General features: G+C 38.9%; 1 long non-coding RNA gene across 2 annotated transcripts in view; it reads right to left on the minus strand.

Moving 5' to 3' along the window:
* LOC110398216 overlaps positions 1-27,102 on the minus strand; it is a 292,377-nt gene that overhangs the window by 137,382 nt on the left and 127,893 nt on the right. For both annotated transcript variants that reach the window (XR_002438264.1, XR_002438263.1), the window contains 3 exons: positions 24,840-25,030; positions 18,493-18,592; positions 179-18,279 (listed from right to left, as the gene is read on the minus strand). This is a non-coding gene — a long non-coding RNA (uncharacterized LOC110398216). The remainder of the gene's footprint in view (positions 1-178; positions 18,280-18,492; positions 18,593-24,839; positions 25,031-27,102) is intronic.

Raw genomic sequence — 27,102 nt, forward strand, 5'->3', positions numbered from 1 at the left:
GGAAGGTTATTTAACACTGAGCAAATGAAACACATTAAAGTAGTTAAACAGATGATACTTTCGGGAGAATGTAAGAGGTAGGGAAAGAAATCAAGACATGATATCACTGGGATGATCACTTGAAATTACAGACATCCATTTTCCAACCATGGAAGAGGGAAAGTGGGCATAGCCTCACCTTTATTTTCCAAGCAAGGTGGAGCATCCTCACGCTGCATCACAGCCAAACTGTTTCCTTGTACTTCATCATTACATTTCCATTTTTCTTTTTCCATAACTTGGCAAGATCTCTTCATGTTCCTGCAAGCTCTGTGAACCTGTACAATAAGTCAGCTCACTCCAAGGCCATTTAGTAAACCTACAAACACATTTTAATGCATACACCGAGAACTCCACTCTACGAGAGTTAAACAACTTCATTATTTTATAAATGTCTGTTTACTAACTTTTGTCCATAATTATACTAAGACTATACATCCTGACTCAGTTACATCAAAAGGCACTGCTCACGCTCCAAGTAAGGAGACAGCAGGTGAGCGATGAGGAATCTTCTGCAGAAAATGACCAGTCATCAAGAAATTATCATTGCCCTGCAAAGCTCAGGAGGGAAGGGCAGAGCTTGAGTGGCTAAAGCCCTCTCTTCCATCTTCAGTTTTGTGGACCTGATGTCCACATTCTGTGTGCTGTAGAGGCTGAAAAGAAAACACAACAGCCCAGCTTCTCTACACTCCACAGGCCTTATACTGCACACACAACTTTATCACAAGCTTTCATTTCATGATTGCAGTTCTGAGTGTGTGCCATTGTGTGCCCTGAGGTCTTCACTGTTCCTTCATCAAACCAAGCAGCTGTCGAACTGTGCCTCAGCTCTGTCCAGCACACATTCCCCAGCTTTCCCTTCCAAGGAAAAGGAGGGGAGAAAGACCAGTGGATGCCAAGGTCTTGCTCCAGTGAGGAGCTGGGACGTGGCCAAGGACAGGCTCCTGGGTTCTTAGTGTACATGTAGACTATGATACCATTGAATTCCTCAGAAAATATCACACAAATCTAAGTTATTTACAAGCTGACTTCAGCCCGTTTGCACCAGCGTAAATCTCAAGGGAGCGCGCTGACTCCAGCAGAATACTTCTAAGTCTAAGCCAGTGCAATTCAAAGCAGAATTTGGCCCTTCAGATAACAAGCAAGAAGTGCCACCCTAAAAGTACAGGCACAGTCATTCACAGATCTGACCCACAGCTATGAATTTAAATAACCCAAAGCTAACTCCAAAACAGAGATATTGTGAATTAGGGAAATTAAGAAAAGCACTAGGATTCACACTATTTTGTGTGGGGTGAGGTTTCCTCAGCCTTCCTGTCTCACCTTGCTCAATGGTAAATTCAAATGGAACTCACACACTCTCCAAGTGTGTAAAAACCCATGCCTGTGCCCACAGAAGTTTGTGTTGGTGACCCTTGCTCACCTGTACTCTTTCAACTCCATGTTTGCAGTGGGTCCTCCTGGCTGTACTTCATTTGCAATTCAACCAGCGGGGTCCAGGGGGAAGAGCCGGGAGCCCCAGTTCCTCTCCCCCACAGCACTGTGAGACATGCACAGACCTGACTCACCTTGGTGCCATTCAGGCTTCCACAGGACATGCCAATTTCCTGAAAGATGAACTGAAGAGCATTCAGCAAACTTCAAAGGCTGCAAGGGTTCAAGCTACTCTCATTATCTCACACAAAATATTATACTCAAGAAAAATGTTTGTTTCAATTCTGGTCTCAGGTAATGACATCCATTGAGGCCATATGAAAAAGAAAACAACAAATAAAACTGCCAATTCAAATATGTCTGCATTTGTTCAAGTAGAATGATGACAGTTGTTGCAGGATTAGGGTGGCCACGGATCACTTGAGCGACTGTACGAGCAAGGAAGTACTGCAGAGTGTGTGTATGGAGTAGATCTGGGTGGACAGTCAGCAGGGCCGAGGGGTCCTTGGGTGGGGCGGAGTCCAAGGACAGAAGTATCAGGAGGTTAACTCTTGGGCGCAGGGGGGGTGGTTGCTGTTTGGCTTTGTTTGTTCAACAAGTTGTCATCACCAATCAGAGGATGGGGCTGGGGTAGCCCCACCAATGGCAGTTTGCCAGGTGTAACTCAGTTTCTATATATGTTGTGAAGTACTCCATTAAAGTTGAAGCTTGCGTAGTCATATTGAGATTGTCATGCTTCCCGCACCGTGTAGCGTTCAGCTCTAAATCCCTGGAAAATCCGCAGCAGACAGTCACTAATGAATGCACATTTCAAGATCTGTTGTTCACAAGGATCTTGAGAATCTCTGTGAAGGCATGATGCTAATCATTTATGAATGTCTGACCCTACTAAGCTTTACATTTGTAAATCCAAGCAACTCAGGGACTGCTGAGACTGTTACCCAAGCTAGATGAGAAGGTCAGGTTCACATTACCTGAGCTGTGTAATGTCATTTGTCTCTGCTCAATCCAGAATAGATTTTTTCTTCTTCAGGAAGAAGAGCTGTTTAACACTGTCAACAATATATTTACATGTAAATCCTTTGAGATAATCCAGATTCAGCTGCAAAGGCCTATACTGATCTCCAATGGAAAGCAAAAAAGAAAAAAACAGAAAGTAGCACAAACATAAATTCCAAAGAAAGGCACCACTGTAATGCCCACAGGAAAGCAGCAGACCCAGTACTTTCACCACTTCAAACAAAAAAACCTGTTTTGTAAAGAGAAACCCCTCTCTCTTCTGTAGTTCTAGACTCAGCAGATCATTAGTTAGGTAAAGATCTTTTGATCATTAACAGCTCCTTGGTAAGATGTTTCCCACAAGGCTAATGATGCTCTAAGTCACTTTTGTTTCTTTTCTTCAGCCTCCCTCTCTCCAAGTTAAAACTCATGCAAAACAAAACAGTGCTGCTGAGCTCAGCAGCATGATGGAGGAAGAGTCTGAGGCACCCTAAGGCCTGATAGTATAATAATGGTACCAAGAGAGTGGGGCAGGGAAACATTCCCGTGACTGCTTGGCAGGGTTTCACAACTACTTGGCATATGTGAAGGTAGCTTCATACCTATGAATATTGCATAGTCAGATCCTCTACTCTGTTCTGAGATCTTAATATTCCAGATGAGGACAAAAGTATAAATATTTTTGCACTTAAATTGCAGGGGTTTTCTACATAATAAATTTAACTACTTGGATCAAGTTATATCATCCAGTAGGCTTTAAGACACAAAGCATCACATGGCAAACTCCAACAAGGGAAGAGTACAACCAGCTCCCTTTACTGTCTGTGCTGCCCTAAACACAGGGAGGATTCCCATCCTTTAAAATTTCTGATAAAAGTGAGTGCACTGGGAAATGCAAAACTCATTCTCATAACTCAGTGAGGGAAAGGGACTCAGGGAAAGTCTAAATCTAAACACATGGCTAGAGTGGGTTTCAGTAGGTATCATGGCCAAAAATATAGAAGGTGATCATTCTTTGAGTCTCATAAAAGATTTGGAGGAAAAGTACAAAAGATCAGGACAGTTCCCTAAGTTGCCTGGATAAAATCCAAGCCAGCTCCCAGTTGTTTGGATCTCTGTTTACCCTTGCAAATCAAAGGAGACAGTTCACCGAAGAGTTTGCGATATTTCAGAATGTTACTTCAGAATGTTATTTCAGCTGGGGAGTCACTAGACAAACTTTGAGCAGTTTTGCAGCTGCAAACATGCATAATATCTTAGGTTTTTAATGACAAAGTGGCAATGTACCCTTGAGACGTTACATTGCGGTGGTATTGCTGTGCTATATTCAGATGATCAGAGTAATAAAATAATAAGTTTCCTATTGTCTGAATTCCTGTTGAATGAAACAGCTCATTTCTCTGCCTTTACGTGAAGAGAAATAAGGTATTTTTCCAGCATTAGGCACCCAAAGAGTATTTTTTAGAATTATTCTAGTTATGGTCCCATCTGCATCCTGTTCCACTGTTACTGCACAAAGGAAAGAGAAACAGAACTGCACAATAACAGAGGAAGGACAAGCAGACAAAAAACCATACTCTTAGTATTTCCATCTCTCTTCTATGAAAACAGATTTCTAAATATAATCTTGTTTGAGAGGCTGCCCTTTACCTATGATGAGAAAGCACTGCAATTTGTTCTACTGAAGTCATAGTTTGGGTACATTGCTAACTCATGTTTGCAAGCCGGTATCACCTAAATTACAGCTTTATGATGCACTCTTAGGAAAAGAAGGTTATGCACTTGATTTTAAGTGGGAATGCAGTAGTCAGTCTAGTTGAAAAATTTATTCACTAAGGAAAAGTTGCTTTTAAAAGTCACATTGTTTAGAGGAACAGACATTTCTATTACAGACCTTAATAGTAGTTAGTACTTAACAAGCAGCTTTTTGTAATGAAACAATCATTAACCCATTTAAGTAGATTACAAACAGACCTGTCACAATAGCACAACCCCCTCTGTTTCTTACTCATCTGGATTGCAACTTCCATTCTTTTAAATGGTTAAACTTTTCCCCCATATCAGATTTGCCTGTTGATACACTAAAGACTTTGTACTGCCGTGCTCCACCTGTAGGTTGAATCCTCAACCTGCTGCACGCTTGCAGAACTAAGTTTAACTGGGTTTGTGCCAAGTAAGCCAGTGACATTAGTGTCCGTACTTATGGCTTTGTGACCTTGGTGAAAATATACTGAGCTTAGAACTAAAGATAAGAAGTGCTTCCTGAATATCAAGCATTAAGTTATCGTACAGGAGAAATATAGCCTAGTACTTAATGGACCCTTCCCTTACCCTTCACCCAGTAGCTCCCTCAGCTCTCCATATGGATGGATCTTCAGTCTTCTTGAAACAACAATCACACAGGTGAATTTTCCAGGAACTTTTCAAGTCAGCACAAAATTATTTTTCAAAGTTATCCTGAGGAAAACGTATAAAAGGGCTTCAATGCAGTACAACCTTTCACATTTAGGGGAAGAAAACAAACATGTTCCAGTGAAAATCAACAGTTTTACTTAAACAGTCAGGTACTTGCAGTGCTTTACTCAGCTGGCTGGGGGTGGGTCACCTGCAGAAGAGTTTGGAGGGTCTCTGTGTAAGAACTGGGAAGTTAGGCTTAGAAATGTGCCTGCCTTAGAGGGGGTTTTAAGCAATTAACTCCATAAGTGAACAAAAGTGAAGCACAAAGCAGCACTAATGGGATGAGATCATTAATGCAATCCTTCCACGTTCTCCATCTATACACTCATTACCTGCTGACAACAGCAGTAGGATTTGCCCATACGAGGAAATGGACCAAAATAGCTGTTGCAGAATAAGCCGTTCTTCAATAGCCTTCTGTTTGTCCCTGTGTGGACACTGTAGGAATAATTAGTGCACTTATTCTGTTCTAGAATAATCAGTGCACTAATTATTCCAGTCTAAAGTATCCTTTATTCCAAAACACTTTGTCCACAAGGGGAGCTATTGTGAAGTAGCTGTGCTCCCTGCTCCATTTCCATGTGTAAGGACGTGCTCTGTGCTGCCGGAATAACCACGCCCTCTGACCATAGGAGCAAAGCAAATTATAGGCAAGTTCTGACTCTCCCAGCGTTCATGCTGATTTGCTGAAGGAAGTGAATATACAGAGTTGTTGTGAAAGCAGGATTCAGCTGTACGGCAGTCAACGAGCTCCCCTTTCACAAGCTTTTCCTTTATAAAAACTTTTCAGACACATTTGAATCCAAGTTGATTTAATAGCTGTAGCATACAGAAGGTGACGTGGTGGATGAGACTGTTCCATTCTTTTGCAAAGTGTGAAATGCTGAAATTGGATGAGCATATTGTATAATTAGCTGATTTGATGGGGGTATATTTGCCCAGTCTACATATTGAGAAACACCACTGATAGAGCAGTTTTTCATGATGCAAGGCAAGTAAACTGGAGACCAGTGTGCCCAGACAGACCCCACAGAGCATTTTAAATCCTTTTAAGGACGGAAATGCTGGTGTTAGGTTTTACTAAACTGGGAGGAGAATCCCAATACCTTGTCCTACCTACCACTCTCCTCTAAGCCTATCACCATTGCAGAGTACAGCAAAGGCAGGTTCAAATTTCTACCTTTTTCTTTTAAATTCTCTTTCTACTTCGTGAAATAGGATACAAGATATTTGCATGGAATAAATAATACTCTTTCTGTTTCTGCTTCTGCTTTCATACAGGTTGCGTTGTCTCTACATCCATCCCTTCCCTTTGTCTCACCAGAATAAAAATAAATCCTGTTTGGGATTTATTTCACAATAAATGGCATCTTTGTTCAGCACATATTTTCAATAGTCATGGGATGTTATTTGTTAGGGTTTTATTGATCTCTACACTGACTGGCTAAGATCTAAGTTGTTGTCTGCTATTTCTCAAAAGAGATTCGTCGCCCTGAAGCATTCAGCCCCTTCTCATAGTACTATTTTGCAAATAATTCATGAAACTTTGATCTAGAAGTTTATTTACTCCAAGATACGCTGTTTGCCATTACCTGCGCCAAATTTATTGAAAAAAAAAAAAAAAGTATGCAATCTGTTGAAAACTGACAAAATTACACTGACTTTTATCATCTTGTATGCCCAGAATTCTGCATAGAGAAATGTTATTGAAGAGTTCCTTAGTGGAAGAAAATACAACACATCTGTACCTCCAGAAAGCTCTGCTGATGGGTTACCAAAATAATAGAGCAAATTTGATTTGTGACAAATACCATCTATTCTATTTAATGCTCATAAGACAGCTTTTCGTTGCTAGCGATTCCCATAATAAGTTTTTCCTCAATTAGAGATTCTGTTCATTTAGAAGATGGATGCAATTAGAAATACAAGATGTTCTGTATTCTTAGCTAAGTCTCTGTTATTATCTTGTGTTTCTAATGTGCTACTGTAGCTGTTCTTCCCTGAATTGAACTAAATTATGGTTATGAGTTAAGAACTGAAAACACCGCCACTTTTGCTTCTCGCTGCCCGTTACTTTCTAAATACTTTAAATCACAAAATTGCTCCAGAAGAAATAAGAATTATGTTGAAAGTACCCCACTGCTGCTGTAACAGTTTCAGATTTATTGAAACCTTCTCACTGTATTACAATAGCACCTGCTGTTTTACCTGGACTACAGCAATGCCAGACTCATGCCTTGCAGTTTTTTAAATGTTTCAAACCCTCTGGGATAAAAAACAAACCCAACATTCTTCTGTCTTCAAGTTTTTGATTGGAATCAGAGTGGAAATGCTAAGAAGAAGTTTTAAAATGTCCCTTTCTCATTTCGAATAGGTTGGCTAAGAGCCACACAGCGACATTTCGGTTTTGCAGTTATTCCTGATTTTAAAGGATCTAATTTTATTTTATTTGTATTTAATAAGACGAACTCTAGCACAGCAGCACAGAAGATACAGCGAGAGAAGAAAAATGTTTAGTATTAAAACAGCACTGAACTTGGGGAGACATACTTCCCCAACTGCAGCTATTCTACAGCTAGAGATGTTCTCTTACAGTCAGTTCTTATGAGGAAGTTTCACATCAGATTTCTTGATCTTATTGTCATAATCATTAAAGTGAGAATATAGGCTCTGGATATTGCATTTACTATTGCACGAAGGCATGCTGAAGTTTCAAGCATTCGCATAATTTCACTATCCTGTTGCTTTAGTATGGGATCATTCTCATTTCTTTTTGGACAGACAAAGAATTTTAAAATGAAATCGGTGTGGTGACCCTCCTCCTTCCTTATATACATACAAACCTCTGTACTCAAACTGTGCCAGGAATTTAGAATACTTTATGTTTTAAATTGCTTCTTCTTTTTTTCCCCCGTATGCATTAATGTACATATATCCATTTAAAATGCACATCAAAAATGTAGGTTACAAACATTAGAGACTATAGCAGTTCTATTCACCACTGCTTCACAGATAACAAAATATAACAAAAATATAAAGGAGTAAAGGTTCAAGGGTAGAGAAAGGTATCAACTTTGGTTTTACACAGTAAATAAGTCCATAGCCCCTTTTGGTGCATCAAGAGTAAGCGACAGCATTTTCTATTTTTACTGTTTTAATTCTTTGCTATTTGTTGAGCACTATTACAAAGTACGTATGGAAGACAGAGAAAACCAGCTAGAAATACTTAGTTTTTAAACCAAGCCAGCACGTAGTAATCTGAAGCCAAATATTACCCACTCATTTTAATTGCCTCACTGAGGCCAGAGGATTATTTACTTGTCTAAACCGGTCCCCAAAAATAAGTAAGAGAACTAAATGATGCTTAGAGATAGTTCCAAAAGAACGTAAATAAAACCAGATCGGCTGTCTCCCCAGTTGTTCACCAGGAGATTCCACAAAAGCTACCCACAACCCATCAAATTCTTGCTTTTTATTTTCGTTCTTGACAAACTATCTTTTCATGAAGACAAGGGCAGGAAAACCAACCACCAGATGGTGAGCTCAAGGAAACACATTTAATGGCACCTGAAATTAAAAGTCCTTGATTTCTGGAAAACAGTAAAGCAAAATAAATGAAATGGACAACTGCAAAGTGGATCCACAGAGGTGATCACTGTGCAAGCTGAGATCAAAAGAAAATGAAATAGGCCCAGGAGAGCTATTTAGGCAGTGACTTTTGTTATAAATTACATATGCAGAGCAAGTCCTGAAAATAGGCAGCTTTTTATGCCAGGGGAACAGTGAGCCTGTATGTAAAATTTATATTGAATTTGTCAGAGATATTTTTGCTATGACGATATTTATTTGTTTGTTTGTTTTTGACATTATTGCCACTGTTCTTCACTGCTACTCTATTTCCAAAGCATTACGGAGTGCTTTCTGTGTTCTATCCCTTGCCACCTTTGCAGATGCATTCAGAGTGTTACACATTACTGAAATTAGTCCTTCATGAGATCCTGGCAGTTTAGAACAGCCTCAAGCAGAGAAAGAGATAAACACATATTTGTATAACTATGAAATGCCTCAGTTGAAGGTAAGCAAAGAAATTAGACTTGGAGAGTTCATAAGGGGAATGCAGATCATAAAATCAACAGACTCCCTGAGATAAAAATAATGACCAAGCACTTCAAGCCTGTAACACACTGAAGATCATACAAAATGAGCTTGGCAAAGCACAATACACAAAACAGTCATTTGCAAACATCACATCATGCTCAGATCAGGGAATCATTCCATATAACCTCTCAGATTTCAGGATTTATTTTATGATAGACTTACAATGAATTTCCAACTGCACTCTCCAGACAGACCCTAACACAATCTTTACTTACAAGCTAGGCTCTTTTACTGTTTGGGTTTCTTTCTTAAACCCAGCTTCCTGCCTAAGATTTAGAAGGTTTTAAGACCTCTCTATTGTAATAAAGAGATTTTCTTCTTCATCATTCAAAAGTAAGCAGTGTCTTTGAGCACCAGTGTTCCTCCACATCATCACTGTCAAAGAAGTAACTCAAGCAACTGAAACAGCATGACTCCAGACATTCACTTGTTTAACCAAAACAAACACTCAGCCTTTGGAAAATCGGGTGGTCCTAGCCACACACACTCATCTATTTTGAAACGGCTACTGAACTTGACAGATGCAACTTGAAGATATACCTAGATTGTGTCAGTATGAGGTCTGAGAAAGAGATGAGCCTTCAAGTTCATAGAGGAATCCAGGTTTTGTCTCTTAAACATTAGAGAAAAAACATTCTCTCAGAATAGATTATCCTGTGGCCAGTGATTGTAGAGGTTGGTTGTAGCAGGTGCTTCTGGTTCCAGTTATTGGACTAAATGGACTACTTGTGAAATAAAATGAATTCTTGTATACACTGCTGTGTTCATTTATGGACCTAAGAAGCAAATGACCTTGTAAAATTACATTCTTTCCTTTGACAGCTTATACTGCTCACAATTCTGTGAACAGTCCAAATTAAAGATCAGCTGATGTCCAGATGTCCCGCAGATTCATTATTTATTAAGGAGACAACAAGGTTCTTTGCTATGCCCTTATTCTACAGCACACAAATACAGAAGAACAGATGAGGTGAACGAAAAGCAGGACCGTGGCTGAAATAAACCCAAAGTTTTGGCCATCAGAACTGGCTGCCTATACAAACAGAAAGATTTTTCATTGCCTGAAGTGGTGCAGCAAAGGGAGGACTTCTCCAGGCTGCCAGGACCCCTAGTAAGGCTTCTGAATTTTGAGGCATGATTCCTTGAGGCAATACGACTGAAGGGATGCGGCTCCCACCAGCGCAGGGTTCTGCTTAAATGCAACACTGAGTCCTGGAAAAAGATATTAACTCATTCCTCATTTGAGCTGCCAAATGTACCAGGAATACCTGGCAGCAGCTCCCTGCCACGCTGCCAACCATTTTAGGTACACAGCCGGCTAACCCAATGATTTCAAGAGAACTCAGAGGATTCGCAGCACAGCAGCAGTAGCACTGGATGACCAAAAACATTTTATTTCTTTGCACAAATGTCTGTCCCAAAGTGGAGGGAAGCCCACTCAGCCACAAACCTGCAGTGTTAACAACTGTCTTCTATGGCCCAAACCAAAGCTTAACTCTCTCTTTATAAATTAGAGAATTAAACAGCTGATATCAAGCAATTGCCTCTCCTATTCTCAGAACATTTTATGTTCACGTCACAAGCAATCCTGCAAAGCCTTGATAGGTATATTCATTATTTATGGACTGCCATAATTATATTGAGCACTTATATCTTAGCCTGCAGGAGGCAGTGTCATGTGTGGAAAGCAGAACTTGTCAACACTAATGAACATTTGCAGGGAATTCTGAAAAACTATGCTTTCCCTTAAAAAGAAGAAAAGCAGAATGGCAAAAAGTTTAGTAAGAACTTCTGGTCCAGGGTAAAACTGGGGAAGGGTGCCATAGATTTTAAACATGAACTTTTACGCTGAAGATTTCCAGATTTTCACTTAGTTGAGTGGACTTTTTCCCCTCTATAAAAAGAAAGATTTTGCTAGAACATTTTGATAGCATTAGTTAAGACAAAAGATAAAAGCAGGGGACCAGACAATTTTCCAGAATTGCATTAACCAGTACTGTTACACCAATTGTAAAATCCTGGCCTCCTCTAAGTTTCTCTAGAAACTACCATGAGGTCCAAATGGACCATGATTTCGCCCCAAATGTTCTGGGTTTTGAAGTATCAATATGTCAGCAGAAAGGACCATGCAGGTGTTAGAGCTCTGACTTGTGATCTAAGGACACTGTTTTGCCTCAGACTTTTTCCATGTTTTGGGCAAGTTATCTAATTCCTCTGCAGCTCAGATACCATTGTATAAAGCAGATCTCCGCTATATGAACAGGTCTCCCACAGGATAACACAAGATGCTTGAGACTGTGATAATACGAGATATTGTAATGCTCTTGCTATGAAAACTCTAGTGTCATGGCACCCAGCGAGACTGAGAAAGAGAACAAAAAAAGGGAGAGGGATTTACAATTTTTTTTGTTAAAATTTACGGCAATCTCTGTTATTTGTGAAAAGAGGAAGTTTCACATTTCTTAAAGGAGATAGTGAAAATTATAATGCCAGTGCCAAAATAAGTAAGCTTCAGCTTTGGTGAGTTGCTGGGCTTGTGGGACTCAGAGGGATCTCGCGCATCTTCATGCAGCACAGCTGAATTCTAACTCAGACGCTGGCTACAAATGGCAGTCACAGAGTAATTACAGGGCTGTACTTATCTTCCAGATTTCTCCCTCCACATAAGACTAGGCCTTTTTTCAGCTCCTGCTTGTGCTCTTCCCCTGCTCTTAGTTCTTTGCCCACCTTCAGACAAGCTAGCTATCACCCACTACCATATAATACCATATAAATGGCCTCATTTTAATGTTATTAATTTGAACATGATCAGTTTGGATGTAGATCTCTCTTGGCATTTTTACTAATGCAATTTCCAGAACTAAAAATAAGGAAAGTGGCTGCTTATCCCACAAACAGCAAGGTTACTATTGGCGTATAAAAACCCAATGTAAAATCTGGAGGGAGGAATTATACAAAGAAACAAATGTTAAGGTCCAGCAGTGTGTGAAGGCAGAGGTTCAGGGAACATGGTACCCTATGGCTGTAGTAGAATTGATGCACACCAAGAAACTGGCAATACCAGTAAGTCTTCAAATATAAACACTCAGCTTTGAATTGAATTAGTGGAAAGAGATCTGATAAAATAGACACTCAGCAAAGGCTGTGCACAGAATACCAGACTTAAAAGTTTCAGCTTTTTGAAAGTCTGCTAATTTGTGTTTATTGGCACAATGAAAGGTTGAGCATGAAAAGATACTTAGAACTTAAAAGCTAGAACTGGACTGTCTACATTTCATTCTCTATTAACCACCAGTGAGTGTTCTGCACAGACACAACCCATTAAACTAATAATAGAGAGAAATTAATTAGATGACTGTATTTCAATCATGGGGTTTTCTTGACATTTTATACCAAAGGAATGCAGCTCAAGCAGTTTGTAACTGACAGCAATGCCATGAAATTGCACTACAGCCTTGATAATTATCCTCTTCATTATTTTTATAATATATAAAGAGATAAAGCACAACATATCCCTTTCATTTCATAATAGTATGCAGTATAATGGAAGTAGTTGAAGGAGGATGTTTGTCTTACAATGCTACAGTTTAAATCTAGTGACAAGGAAAAAAGTATCACATTAACGATGCACAGAAGAAAACACTACAAACAACCTTTCATTATATAATTATTCTATGCAAACTGTAAACTTATGGGATAAATATATACCTCAAACTTTTGTACCTTCCTTTCCTTAATTTTATAGGAATGTCAGTGACAACTCACCAGAAAGAACAATATGTTAATCTCATTTTCATAAATTTCTTTGCTAAAAACTGTCGTCATCAAAGCTTTTAAAAAGACTGATGACAGAGAAACAGTCATTTCCTTTTCATCCAGCAGAAACAAATATTTCTGCACTACACAAGCCCAGAAAATGAATACAAGCAGAAAGAGTCCCTTTGGCTGCAGATGGAGACATGAAAGGACCAAAGACCTTATCATATATGTAGGATGCTCCAAAAATAATGCCTCCCATTTATTTCCATGGAAATTACAACAGATAGAGCAAATCCTCAGCTACAAAACAGTATTTTTCAACATAGTCACCATTATTAGCCAATTAATGTGGACAAGCTGATCGAGACACTCTTCATTTTGTGGTCTGACAGCTGTGCACTGCCATCCAGAACATGGCTTGTCTTTTACGTCGCTGTCTCTGAGCAGGAAGTCAGGATATTCTCTTGGTGTGACATCTATAAAAGATAATTTTTCTTTTAGCCTAAGCAACATTGGCTTCTTAAACAGAATGTTCTTATCCTAGTAACACAATGATATGGGCTTCCTTCTGTAGATTACCTGTCTCCAGCAGAAGATCTGGATTTTTAATTTACCCATACACTTTCACAGCCACAGAATGCAGCCTTGGATCATATTTGCCACAGTATAAATACATTAACTTCAGGGATTTATTCAGGCTCATTTTTGATTTTGGATTATCTTCATGGCATGCATGTACCTGGGCACTCTGTGCCACCTGCCATATCAGTCGATTTTCTCAGAGGTTTTGCCCCAGCCAAGTTTTAAATGAATCAGTTAAAACTTTGTGGGGAAAGAAATTGGCTGTTTGCCCAGGTGTTGTATGAATTATGCCTTTTCAAGTCATGTTCTTCTCAGATACAATTGACTGCTGCAGTAGTTTCCAGTGACACAGTGGAAGACACCCGTTAAGTGTGCCTGAAGTCAAACACATCACTAGGGGAAAATGCTTTTCTGTTCTAAAACACATTACATCTATTCAAGAACATTTCATGATGTCACTCACATACATATTCCAAGCAGTTCTTTTTCATTGTTTTGCAATGGATCAGAACAGACAATGATATTTTAGGGCATACAAACAATAAGACAATACTCCATAACTTTTGATCATTTAGAACCAAAGGCCTGTATTGACCTATGTGCAAAGAAAGGAGAGATGACTAAATGGGGGATGAGGGTGGAAGGGAAGCAAGAGAAGCTATTAGATCTTTGAAGTAAACCAAGGTCAAAAGTTTCCTTTTAAGAATATATGAGCAATGTGAACTTACCAGGAAGCCACCTCACAAGGTAAACATGTTCAGAAGACAAGTCCTTGGAACCCTTCACAGTGTCAAAGGTTGACATGAACAAAGCAGTGACTGGTTTGAGGCATCTCCCCTTTGAAATGTCCAAACTTGCTTAATTTTTGGAGACATTTCCAGAGTTGCCACTTAATTATGCATACATTCTTTTCATTTGCTCAAACTAAAGTTATTATTTTCAATTTTTCTTTGCTAATTCAGTAGGTTATTAAGCATATGAAAATTTTTAAGTGCATCAATAGGACCTAAATTAGGTCTGTTCACAAAAGTCTGTGTGAAGCTGCATTACCTAAGTACCTAGACAACACCTACAAGTAGAAAAGAAACAGAGAGAGGAATTTTCTAAAAATGAGAGCTTGAAGGAACACAGCATACTGCAGATACACTATCAGATTTCTTCATACGGAGGCACTGCAGCAATAGTGTTGTTTCTTCAAAGAGGTAGCCCCTCAACAACATAAAAATATACAGATTTTCAAACACGGTGAACTATTTTCTAATATGAACATCCTAAAAAGGGGAAATCAATAAATGGCATGAAAAACTTCAAAGACGGACCTCCTGTCAATGACAGAGGTTCTTCAGCGATGTAAAGTCTTTGAAGAAGGACTCCCAGTGCTGGGAAACCTTTGAAGTGACAGAAAGCAGACATTTATAATTACAGAAAGGTGCGGTGTCCAGCAGAGATAGTAAAAAGATATAACTGGGGTATGTGTGGGGGAGGTTGAGCAGTGGCTTGGGCCCTGAGTGACCCTGTCCACTTGAAGCCTAAAAGCCTGCAAGGTCAACTCTATATCCATATGAAAGAGACAATTTGTGAAATGGAGAGGTGGATAAGACTTAGACACCAAATTAATGCAGCTTTCACACTTCTAGCGTATGTTGATTAAACAAGGCACCTCTCTCTTTTCTCACCACCCCAGATTCCAGCGCACACATCCCGTTTTTGCTTTGCAGCCTATAATTCCCCTGAAGGGACAGCAGGGCACGTTTTGTCCATTAGCTTGGAAATCCGCTTGCACTATGAAGTGGGGTATTCAGCTTTACATATACTTTTCCTCTATGTTTTTCGTGGGTGTACCACTCCTTCCTGAAATTCCTACTTCCCCCTCTTTCCCTATTTCATGGCTATTTTTTGATAAAGCAATGTAGAAATCCAGAGAAATTAAAAATGATATTCTGGAAGAAACTCATGCATGGATTCTGGAGTTCTTTGAACTCTTGGCGACTTGAAAGGGAAAATATCAAAGTGTAATTCATAAGAATGGATTTTTGGCTTCTTCTCAGACTGCAAGGTGTGTCTGTAGGGTATTTTTGGAGTAGACCACATTCTGCTCATGCTCTGAGCAGACTGAAAACCAGTCATTTTAGCATGGCATTGAGCTCACTAGTGTGCCCAGCTGACAGACAGAGTGAAAACATCTCACATTTGCTCCTATCCTTCATATCTCCACAGCTCCTGGTTGTCCTAAAGCACTCCAGCTCTCTTGGTTCTTCCTCAAAGATCACATAGCTACATCCAGATATTTATTTTTAACCCTTTCCTTTTCTGTGATATGCTAAAAGTAAATCCTTTACAGAAACATGCTGGTGTCTGATGCAATCCAGGATCTTCCAGGAAGCTGAAACAACAGACAAGCAAGCAAATCAGCCATCTCATTTTCACTGACTTGGACTTTTTTGTACAGCTGGCCCAGCAGCAGGACTGCTTACAGAGGGCTGAAAGAGGTCCTCCATTCAAGGCATCTATACTTTTCTGCCCTGGTGTGAGAAGGACTCCAGGGCTATGTGATATATCTGTGCCTGTGAGCCTTAAATCCATACAGGCAGGAAAAGAATTGTAGTACTGAGAAGGAGAAAAGGGTTTCTTTTTCTTTGTGCTTCCCTTCAGGCTTGTATAGTTGAGTGCTCACAAGCAAAGGGTGGTAGAAGATCCTTTTAGTACTGAAATGAACACAAGGACCAGGATGTTTGGTAACTTTTACAGGCACATAGCATCTGCAGATCTCAAATCCAGTGACTAACACAGTTTGTGAATGGGAAGACGGAGATACCGGACTGACATTCAGGCAGGCTCTGGAGAAAATCTTAAAACGTTAGCAGAAAAAGTTTATTACTGAACTAAAGTTTATTACTGCTGGAAATTCAGAGCAGACAGCACTGAGTCTCCTTCTGCCTTTAGATAACCTTCAGTCCCAGGTTAAGGTCAAAGCTAGACAAAATAACATCACAGTCCAATGCAGTCTTTAGAGAATCGCTGAAGGTTTTTTTTGTTGAATTCTTTTTTTTTTTTTTTGATGGTCAGGCAGCAACTATGTAATTAGGATAACTGCAATAACATTTTTAAGAAAGCGCTATAGAGAAAAATGCAAACTACAGTACATATAAAAGCACTGTATTTGTTTTCTCATGCATCAACAATTTAGTTTTTCTTCTGTTCAGGAGGTTGGCCTGAAGGAAATAAGGGAGAGGAAATCAAAAGATTATTATCTTTTTATAACTATCTTCCTAAAAGTTATGGCATCAGCTACATTATGTGCCTAGTAAAAAGAGAAAAAAAAATCCTAAATACCAATGGAGAGACCGTATGGAAACTCAGAAGGCAATTAACATGCAGACAAAATTTTTAAGAGTAGTGATGAAATTAAGTATTGTTGCCAGAAGATGTTTACTACTTAAAATATCTTTCAGGTCTTTCAAGATATTGCTTGGAGGATTTGGCATGACAAAGAAAGCAGATGTCAGATAACACATAACACATCAAGAAACCAATAATATATTCTGAGCTTAAGAGTCCTGCTGGTGATATGGGACAAAAATATGCCTGGGCAATTTGAAATAGCTTTTAAATAAAACAAAACCAAAACAAATTTAGTTGTTATTTTTGAAGTGTCTACACACCATGTAAATTTTGTGCTACAGAAAGTTAGACTACAGACAGGATGAACTCAACAAAAACTGTGAATACTCTAAATGCAACAGATCAGTGGAAATTGTTTTCTGATGTGCAGTGCTTGCTAGCTGAGTAACATACACTGATAAGATTCAAACAACTGAAGTTTTGGTACACGTCACTGTTTATGCTGTCTGTTTAAAGTCAATACTTTCATAAAATATGCAACTTAAATTCACAGCTGGACATCATTACAGAATGAAGTTGGAAATGTGAAGGCCTTTCCAAACTGAGAAGCAAGGAGATCTTCCTCATGGCTGCTGCACGATAATCCTGCACACTTAGCAACACCGCGTTCAGTGTGTTCTACCATGTGAAATTATGTGCGAAGATCTGCACATATTGTTATCTGTCTCTTCTCCTTGTCTTCCCTGTCACTGAGATCCCTTAGTAGTTGTTCCTCACTCTCGTAGCCTAAATCCTAGACTTCTACGATCCTAGATTTCTAAGAGCAGATGCTTTTCCCCTAGGTAGAGTGAGGGCGTGCTCCCTGCTGAGGATTTGAATTGGAGCACTACTCCTTGGACAACAGCAGAAGAGGTCATTGCATAGCACTTTGGATAACATTTTACTTGTAAATGAGACCACAGTAAAACAATATTAACTTCTATCCTCACATTAGTGCACTAATTGCACCATGTGATTATCCTTGTGGCATGGTAAAAAAGGGATCTACATGAACATCCATAAAGGAACTTACAGTAAGGCCTTAAAAGTGAGGGCCAAACACTCTGAATTTAATACCATAAAATAAAACGTGAGCAGACAGTAGTATGATTTAGGATGGGGAGGCTGGAAGACGCATTACAAATAATACTGGTTATAGAAAGGTGTCAGGGTTCATTTCAGGGATGTATGACTGCTATCACTTATCTTACAGATAGAAGGAACTTGGAAAAGAGGCAGTAAGTTAACAGATAGGATGATATACCCTTTCCATGCATTGAAAAGAAAAATACAAAGTCAGATTTAGCCATGGCCTCAGAATTAGGAAAAAGAGGAATAAAGAATGACCAAAAGTTATGTTTGGTTGATATTCCTTTTTTTTCCTCACTGTAGATGATAATAAGTTCAGTGAGTTTGCCAAGATGTCATCTTTGTCATATTCCTTTTTGCTGTTCTTTCCTTATATTTTGCCTGAGAACACAAGAAAGAGATTTATGAAAAATGTATGCTGTTGTCAAGTACATACAAGTAATTTCTGTGAAGTGTTAACTAAGAAGGACTTACCTGCCAAAATGTAAGTATGTGTTTGTTTTTAAGCACTTTTTATTTTCATTCTTCTGTGGGAATCGTCAAAATATGATAATGTATTGTTTAAATTCTAAACTTCAAGTATAATAAACTAACCTGAGACAGGACCAATGCTGAGAGCTCAGTAATTCTTCTTATACCATTGGATTTCAGGTACCTTTCTAGCTCCCAAATGCCTTTCAGATCCTAGATGTAGCTCAAAGACAAAAAAAAAAAAGACTTTTACTTTCTTTTCAAATATCCATCAACAGATTGCTTATTTCATTAAGTAGCCTCTTCCAACCTGTTCTGTGCTTAATGATAACTTGAAATGTTGTATTAGCAGCTGACACTGTAAATCTATAAAAACAAAGAAACAAACAGACCCAACACAACAACTAACCAAACAAAAACCCCCACAACCATTCTGAAACTTCTCCAAAACAGATTCAGCCATTGTGTCCACTTCTGTTCTGTCTGGTAACATCTACATACAGTTTCCATAATATTCTTTTTTTAGATTTTTTTTAATAAACAATAAGGGCATGGGTCAGACCTCTAGTATTCTTCATGAAGCAAACAGCAAAAAGGAGACAATCCATTGCTTCAACAAGTGCACTACATGACAGCCTTATCCTGCACGCAGTGATGCATGCGTGAAATCCAAAGTCACTAATTATGAAACTAATTTTTATCAATACTAGTAGAACTAAATCTACTTTTGACCAATAGCTTACTAAGATTGGCCTGATATATGAAATCTAGTACAAAGAAGTAGACAAAAGTCAACACAGAACAGAAAATGTTAATCGATACAGCTGAACTAGAACTTTTGTTGTTTCTGGGCTGGTTACATTCAGAACATTTTTTTTGTGAAAGGAAATTATGTTATTTGAAAGCAAAAGCAACGGGAAAGAGTAAGACTAAAGATCAGAGCATCAAGACATTGCCTAGGAAATGGATACTCAGTTAGTAGTGAAAATGCAGCAAATCAAAGCCTCACACTCACAGAAGGAACTAGATGAGGCACAAAACACAATCTGACTAGTGGTTGGAGTATGTACTATGTTAGGCTTTAGAAAAACTAGAACAGAATAGGTTTGAACCTTGCCTCCATTATGCAGAATTTTGCATGTATCTTCAGTGTTACTGAGGACTCAGTTCCAGTGCTAACCATGGCTCTATGTCCCCAGGGTATCTCATCACATGGAGGTGGCAGAAATGGTAGAGGACATGTAGAAACCAGGACGTTCAACTCCCTGTGCCCTGGTTGCGTGGCCACCGCTCCCTCCAAAACCAGAGCGCAGCCACCACATCATGAAAGCCTGAATCCCACATCATGCATGAGTAAGATCACAGCCAGGCACACACTGATGCCCTGCAGTTCACATTGCTTCTTGCGGTCATACTGTGCGTTGGTGTCGACTGCCCTTCCTCAGGCACGTTGGGGTGGGCACAGACCCTAACAATTAGGCAGTGCTAGCTACTGGGGTGAGAAGGGCTCTCTGTGACTCAAGGCAAAACGAATTCAATTCCCACAGTTGCTAAATGACAAAGACTTCAGAGATACCACTTCTTCACTTTGAAGGATAGCAGGACACAGAACAGGAGGGGAAGAGGTGAACCTCATCCTAAAGAAAGGACAGCTGCTTAGGAGTCCCACCTATTTTTTGTAAAGGGAAACCACATGGTCCAAAAGCCACAGGGAAAAAGGAAAGAAACAAGGCAGTAGAAGATTGTCCTTACTTCTATATGGTTTGGGTTCCTTGCAAATAACAGAGATTGTTATGTTGCAGGAAAACTGAGCAACTAGCTGGAGCCCTCCTGCAGAAATCAAGGCCTGAACTGCATAGGTCTTTGACCTTGTCTGATTTTCAAGGGCATTTTCCTTAGCTGGTTTGCAAACTGCGTTATCTCCATTTTGGTGACAGCATAGTCTAAAATGCAAAGCACAAAATTCAGATACCTCCAAGACAGCTCACTTTCTTTTTGATTTCTCTACCAATATTATAATACAAGATATAGAGGAACTATTAGAGCATTCGGAATTAATCTATTTGAATTGTTATTGTTTGGAGAGCATGCATTTTTCTGAGAATCACCTACCAGTCGTACCCATAAACTATGCACTGTATGGAAGGCTGGATAACATCAAAGGAAGCAGATCCTTTTCAGTAATATATTGTATTCCGTAAATCAGCTTGAAAGGTATTTTTCGGCTCATTTTGATTTTTATGCTTCCCTTTTCCTGCTGCTTGATGTAAAACTGACAAAGTAAAACTGACAATAAGCAGCAGAGAGATGCAAGCTTCCTAGTACAGAAGAGTAAACATTCCTCTTAACAGATGGAGTCATTTTCACTTTTATTATCATTAAAAAACTTCAAAACTCAGTGCAAGTGAAAGAGCCAACAAGCTAGTGTGTACTCCTGGATGCTGCTTTGCAGCTAGATTTTTACAGTGATCTGTATATTATCTTTAGACGATCATATAAGACTGTATCAGATCTACATATAGTGTAACCTTGAAGAATAGGGTCCAGTACTTTGAGTAGGACTGCAGTAATTGCACTGTGAAGGATAAGACAGCCTACTTAATTTGAGTCATTGTGCTGTTATCACCCGAAAGCCAATATTTGCCACAGCAACACTGGACTGCAGTTATTGCCTGCTTTCCAGAACTTAACAGTTTCATTTCCTATGTAGAAACCACGTAGAGTGCAGATGACAACAGGAGACAAACATCAAGGTTGAAAATGGGCAGTAATGCATATATGGCCACTGCTGAAGTGGAAAGAGAAAACGCTTCCTTGGGAAGCAAGCCCTTGAAGACACCTTACGCCTGAGCTGGCGAAGCTGTGAGCCAAACTGTATTTGCAATGAAAGCCAAAAACCTAAATAGCCATAGGATCAATTCTTTTCCATCACAGTCTTTATGAATCTTCCCCATGTAAATCTTCTCCACCCTTTTCACAGCAAAGTCACAGAGGAGCTTGATATTCTCAGCAGTCTATGGGCATATATTATAAAGTAATGCACACATTACTGTAAGCAGCATCACATAGTGAGGAAATCGTTCTGTTAGGAAAAATATTGTAAATAATTATTTTTTGTTGTTATTGTTGTCCAGCCTTGTGCTGTCTTCAGTGCATATAGTTTTTTAAGAACATCCAGCATTTAGAAATGTCTCACATCAATTATTTTTGAGAGGAGTACACATTATGAACCACGAGGGTTTTAAACTACAACTGCATTTCCAGACTCACTGAAACTGGTCCACATTTAGACGTAAAAACTCTGTGTAAAATCTTTCCTTTAAATTTTCTCTCTGTTATTTTATACACGCAAGTAGCTGGTGGTAAATTGTAAACACTGCTAAAACCTGCAGAGATCCTTTTATAAAGAGTTTAAGAAGTCATTTCAGATTTAAGCCAATGGGTTGTTAATTTACTTCAGCATTTGGGAGCTGTAAAACTGTAACTATAGCATTTTATTTTCATGTATAGCGTGTAGACTTTACTCAGCATAAAAAGGATTTTGTTTGTTTTCACAACTTTTTGCTTGACATCTCCTTTAGCTACAGACCCATTTCTGAGAGCATTTTCTTTGCCTGAAATGGGCAGCAATTTAATTTTCTTTTTCTTCTTTAATGTATCAGCAGAATCAGTTAGATGCTGCGAATGAGTAAGGAATAATAATATCCAGAGAAAATTACAGAAATAAAGAGTAAATAACTCAGTGTTAAAGAAGGATTAATATAATGGGATCACTCAGAAACTATCAGGATCATTAATGAAATTAAAGTATAACCCATACTAATTTAAAAATTCAGTTAAAGGCTATGTTTAAAATTACTTAATGTCAAGGGAAAATATATAAATTATGAAAATAATTATTACGGAGCTCTGTCTGGAAAGTACCCATTTACACAAGCCTGAAGTCACCCATTGAGTTTATTTGCATTGATACTCACACTATATTATTGAGCAGAAAATTATTAAGTGAAACGGTTTGGTTCCATTTACTTGTAAATACAGCTGAAATAGAAATAAAGATACAAATACATTTTTACTGTCTTTCTTGAATTAGCTCCATCTGACTTTTACGATAAATTATTTTAAATTAATTCAATTTTTCTGAAATATATACTTTCATACATGTACTTATTGCACAGATTTACTGAGGACACAGAGGAGTTGCAAGGGGGTGATAGCAGCAAACAGAGAAGAGGCCGAATTGCTGCTGGGTTCTTTGAGCACCTGTCCATCAAATATTGCAGTTATATCATAGAATCATAAAGATTGGAAAGACTACTAAGATTACATAGTCTATGACCATCTCAGATTCACTAAGTTTTCTGTGCAAGCATCAGCAAAATTTGTCAACAACATGTTTAACACCTAACAAATATTTTACAACTATGCTCTAAAAGGAGGATGGCAAATAGTTGAACTCTAAGAAGGGGCTTGAAAATGTGCTACCAGTGAGAGACTAAAGCAGCTGAACAGATGAATAATACAAGTCAGGATCACAAGGTGACATCTCAAACTCATGGCTGTCTTTACAGATCTTCAGTAGAATCAGGATTTCACCCACAGTTTATGGGCGCTTCGGAAGAAAAGTTTGTAGATGCAGACAGCGGTAAAAGTTATTTGATAGGAGTCATTGCATAGCCAAAGCTACAAAAGCCTTATTTCCTGTGTACCTGGATGACTTCCTTGCCATTAGAAGTTCATCCACAAAATTGAGTGTCTACGCTAAGCTCAAACAGTTAAACCAAGAAGTGATTCTAATGGAGACAGCAGGCCAAATTCTAGGGCATGGCTTTGCAGAAAGCTGGAACAAATAATTTCAATCATTTCTTTAAGACATAGAATTCAATTCTGGTAATTAATCCCTAAATAGGTATTTATTGTGCTTAACAGACAAAGCCCTGCCAAATTTTAAATCCTGAAAACTTTCCTGGCAATGTTACTTTTCTCTCTGTTTGCCCCATGTCCTGAGTAGTCCTACCACTAACATTACACTTGATCAATACTTAATACTGACAAGTGTGGAGGAATTGAAGTTGGCAGAAAAGGACTTGGAGACCACACTCATTGAGGTTTTAGCAGAATTAGTCCAACGAGGACATGCTGCAGGAGGTAAATAGCTCCTGCAAGTACCATGCACCAAGATGACTGCAGGCAGCATTTGCTGTCAGTGACAACCTTTCTGGCCACTACCACTGTCCTTCCACAATTACAGTGAGTTACTAAAACATTACAAGACTGGCCATTACAAGTCAGTAAGCAGGTAAAATCTGACCAGGATTCCAAAGTTAGAACAGTAAAACTACAGCCCGAATTCAGGCGTAAATGACAAATTACTGTGATTAGAATCCTTCACATCTCCGGATAGACTCTATAAAGCCTCTTCAAATATAATCAAACATACCCCTGTCTCAGTCATAGCACTATTAAAACATACAGTCATAACGGTCATGTTCTTGCAAGTATAATTAATTTGGTCCAGTTTATGAAAAGAAGTGAGAGCTGAGAGAGTTTTTTGTTTTTCATTTTTTGTTGTTTCAGGTGACCTGATGATTTATTTCCAAATCTGGAACAGTCTGTGCCTTTCCTTTAAAAACAAACTAGGGAAATATGTGGCTTTAAAAGCAAAAACACATCTGCAGAAAGACTTTGCTGGATGTATTTCTCCTTTATTCTATTTGAGATGATCAAACAGTAAGTTTTCTTTTATTCAGTGGCTCTCTTATAGGCACCGTATTCGATTATATTTAACATACTTTAAAGCTACATATAAAAGGTGTGATAGAGGAAATAAAAGAACAGAAATAATCTTTAAATAAAATAACTAGTTACGAGCACAAGCTTAGACATATATGCACATCCTGAGCTGAATCGCTCTTTTCCCCTATTAATTTAGTGATATCAGTTACCCAGCATAGTCTGCCTTTTTGTCAGCGTATGACCCTAACCCAGTTTTTTCAAGTTTCAGTAATCCAACTTCTATTAGAAATAAAGGAGGCAATAAGGGAGAGACAGAAGGATAGACAATACCGCATTTTCTCTGCAATATGTAAATTTAACTAGAAAGAAAACCAGCAGAATACTTCACTTGAAGCATTCAAAATGTAGCTGTGCCAAACACCAAATGCAAAACCAAGACTGTTAGGTAAAACCCATCACCTCCGCTATGACACAGAGAGCAAGCAGAGCAGGAATCTAACAGCAAATGTTTTCTTTGTTCACAGATTGAGCTACTCTTAACCAGCACTCGCTCAAATCACATCCGCTTTCTTGCTCCCTCTCTGCCTTTGCAGTGTCCCTGAGCAACATTAGCAGTGGTTGTCTGTGTAATGCATTGGCTTTTCATCCTGTTTCCTCACTGCCCCTGGCCCAGCTACTCCTGTCCAACTGCCCAGCAAATCCCTTCCATACGTACAAGGGAGCTACACTCTTACCTAACACATAACTTGTCTTTTGCACTGTTCGGTCCCAAACGTTTGAGATTTTTTGAGTTTCCCGGTGTCTTCTATTCATCCTGCATTGTCAGGTAGTTGTCATGGGCTGCTTGCTTTGAAATCTCTGCCCCAGATGTCACATTAGGAGAAGAATATAACCCTTGGTGTTTAGTAACAGACTGAAAGCAGACCTGAGAACAGAAACATATGAAAAGGGACAGAGTTTATGAAACCTAATAGGAAAATAGATATTGCATTTTAAAATAATTTAAGTCATATGGACCTCAGAAAGAATCAAGAACTAACACTTCCAAAACTCCAGGTTCATTTTTAAAATATTATTGGAAGTTTATACATGTTTGACCTCTTTAACTAGAAGGGTATAAAAGTTTGGCTTAACTTGCGTGACCAGCAGCAAGCAGCATAGCATTGAACTACTCTCTTAGCTGAGATCCAGGAAGGCTGTGTCTTAATTCCAAAACTTCTGAGTTCTCTGATTTCTTCATTAAACCCTTTGTAAGTGTAATGTTGAACATATGAATGAAACGACACAGTTTTTCATTGCAAGTTATTTGACTTCACAAATCTTCCACTGGATCTGAGTTCTGGGGCTTGCAAAGGTCAAGACAACATTTTATCCTAAAGAGTTGGTCAATAAGTAGTTGACAGGCATAATTAACTAGTAGTAAGTTATTTAATTTCAGAAGAGACAGAGATAAAATAAGTCAGAATAACTGGATTAAATTAAGAGAAATAAAATTCAGTCAAAGCATCACAAGTGCACAAATGAGACTATTTAGCGTATTGTGGGCTCACTTGAAACCAAAACAAATGAACCAGCAAAGAAGAAATCTGAAGCAAAAAAATACCTGAATAAAAAGTAAAGAAGCAAAATATAGAATAGCAGCTGCAAAAATCATTAAATGTGGGCTCCTTCATCAAAATCAACACTCTAATAATGTTATTCTATATATATATATATATATATAACACACAGGAATGATTTGTGCATTTGCAACAGAGCAATACAGACAAGAACTCTCTTCTCCCTGCTCTGGCAATATCAAAATATTAACTTAGAATAATACTGTTTACAAATCTTAATGCAAGTACAGTATGCCAAATATTGCTAAGCTTCACTGTAAAACTGCCTTCCTTCTTTCTTGTCTGTGTCTCATCCATCCCAGACTTTCTTCTCTGCCCCAGCCCACATCTACTGCTGCTTTACTACCAGCAAGACTCCAGCACATCCTGACCCCAGGATTTTACTATGGAAATTTTTCTCATTCCTACATGTCTGGCCTTTTTGTGCCTCTTTGAGCTTGTCTTTATCACAGTCCCACTGTGACAGTCCCCTATCCGCAGGAAGTCCTACAACTACACCAGGTTGTTAATTATTGCTGCCCTGAGCCTACAGCAGATCTCCCATTTCTAAAGATTCCCAAAATGTTCTGTCAGCAGCTGTTTCCACCACTGATTTCACTGTTCATTTGCCTTGCTGTGCCCACTGCCCTCATGCAAGGTCCTTCTTGACAGCTTACAAAGAGAAGCCTTTTTTTTTTTTTTTTCCCACAGAGCCATAACTTGCAGACTATCCTGCTGCCTCTTTCCTCTGTGGATCTACAAACATATGTGCCACTGATGTGCCTAATTGTGCTGCTGTAGATAAGTAAGCACCTTTCAAACTGCTTATAGCATTGCCACCCAAAGGAAGTAGACAAGTTCCTATTGTCTGAATTGCTTAAAAAGTATCTTACTACGCACATGGTGAAAACTCAATATTGACAAGGGGCAAAATGTAGCAACTTATAGGATGTTTTTTGTCTCTACATTTTGTGATATCCTGAAGTGCTTTCCTGCACTAAGGAAGAAGTGGGCACATTTCTTCCCGTGTGAACAATGGCTCAAGGTTGCGTCACGTGCCATCACTGCCTTACCTTAGTTATCCATTGGCAAGTGTCAGTTCAGTTATCCTTAGTGGTTTTATTAGTTATTCCTTTAATACCTGGGGAGGATCTGCTTTTGTTTCCTGCTTTGTGTAATGGAAGAATTCAACACAGGTCATGAGTGCAAAAACACTGCTCTGCAGCCACCTCAAGTCTTAATTTCTTTAAGAATCTGATCTCTCCAAACTACATGGCGCTGGTCACTTCTCTAATTCTGTTCTGCCTTTGCCAAATGCAGATGAATTGGCATGCTTCCATGCATAGAAACAGGAGAGCATTGCTTGGGAAGGCATGGGGAGCACACACATTTGTGTACC

The sequence above is a fragment of the Numida meleagris genome, chromosome 4 (assembly GCF_002078875.1).
Source record: "Numida meleagris isolate 19003 breed g44 Domestic line chromosome 4, NumMel1.0, whole genome shotgun sequence".
NCBI classification, from domain to species: Eukaryota; Metazoa; Chordata; class Aves; order Galliformes; family Numididae; genus Numida; species Numida meleagris.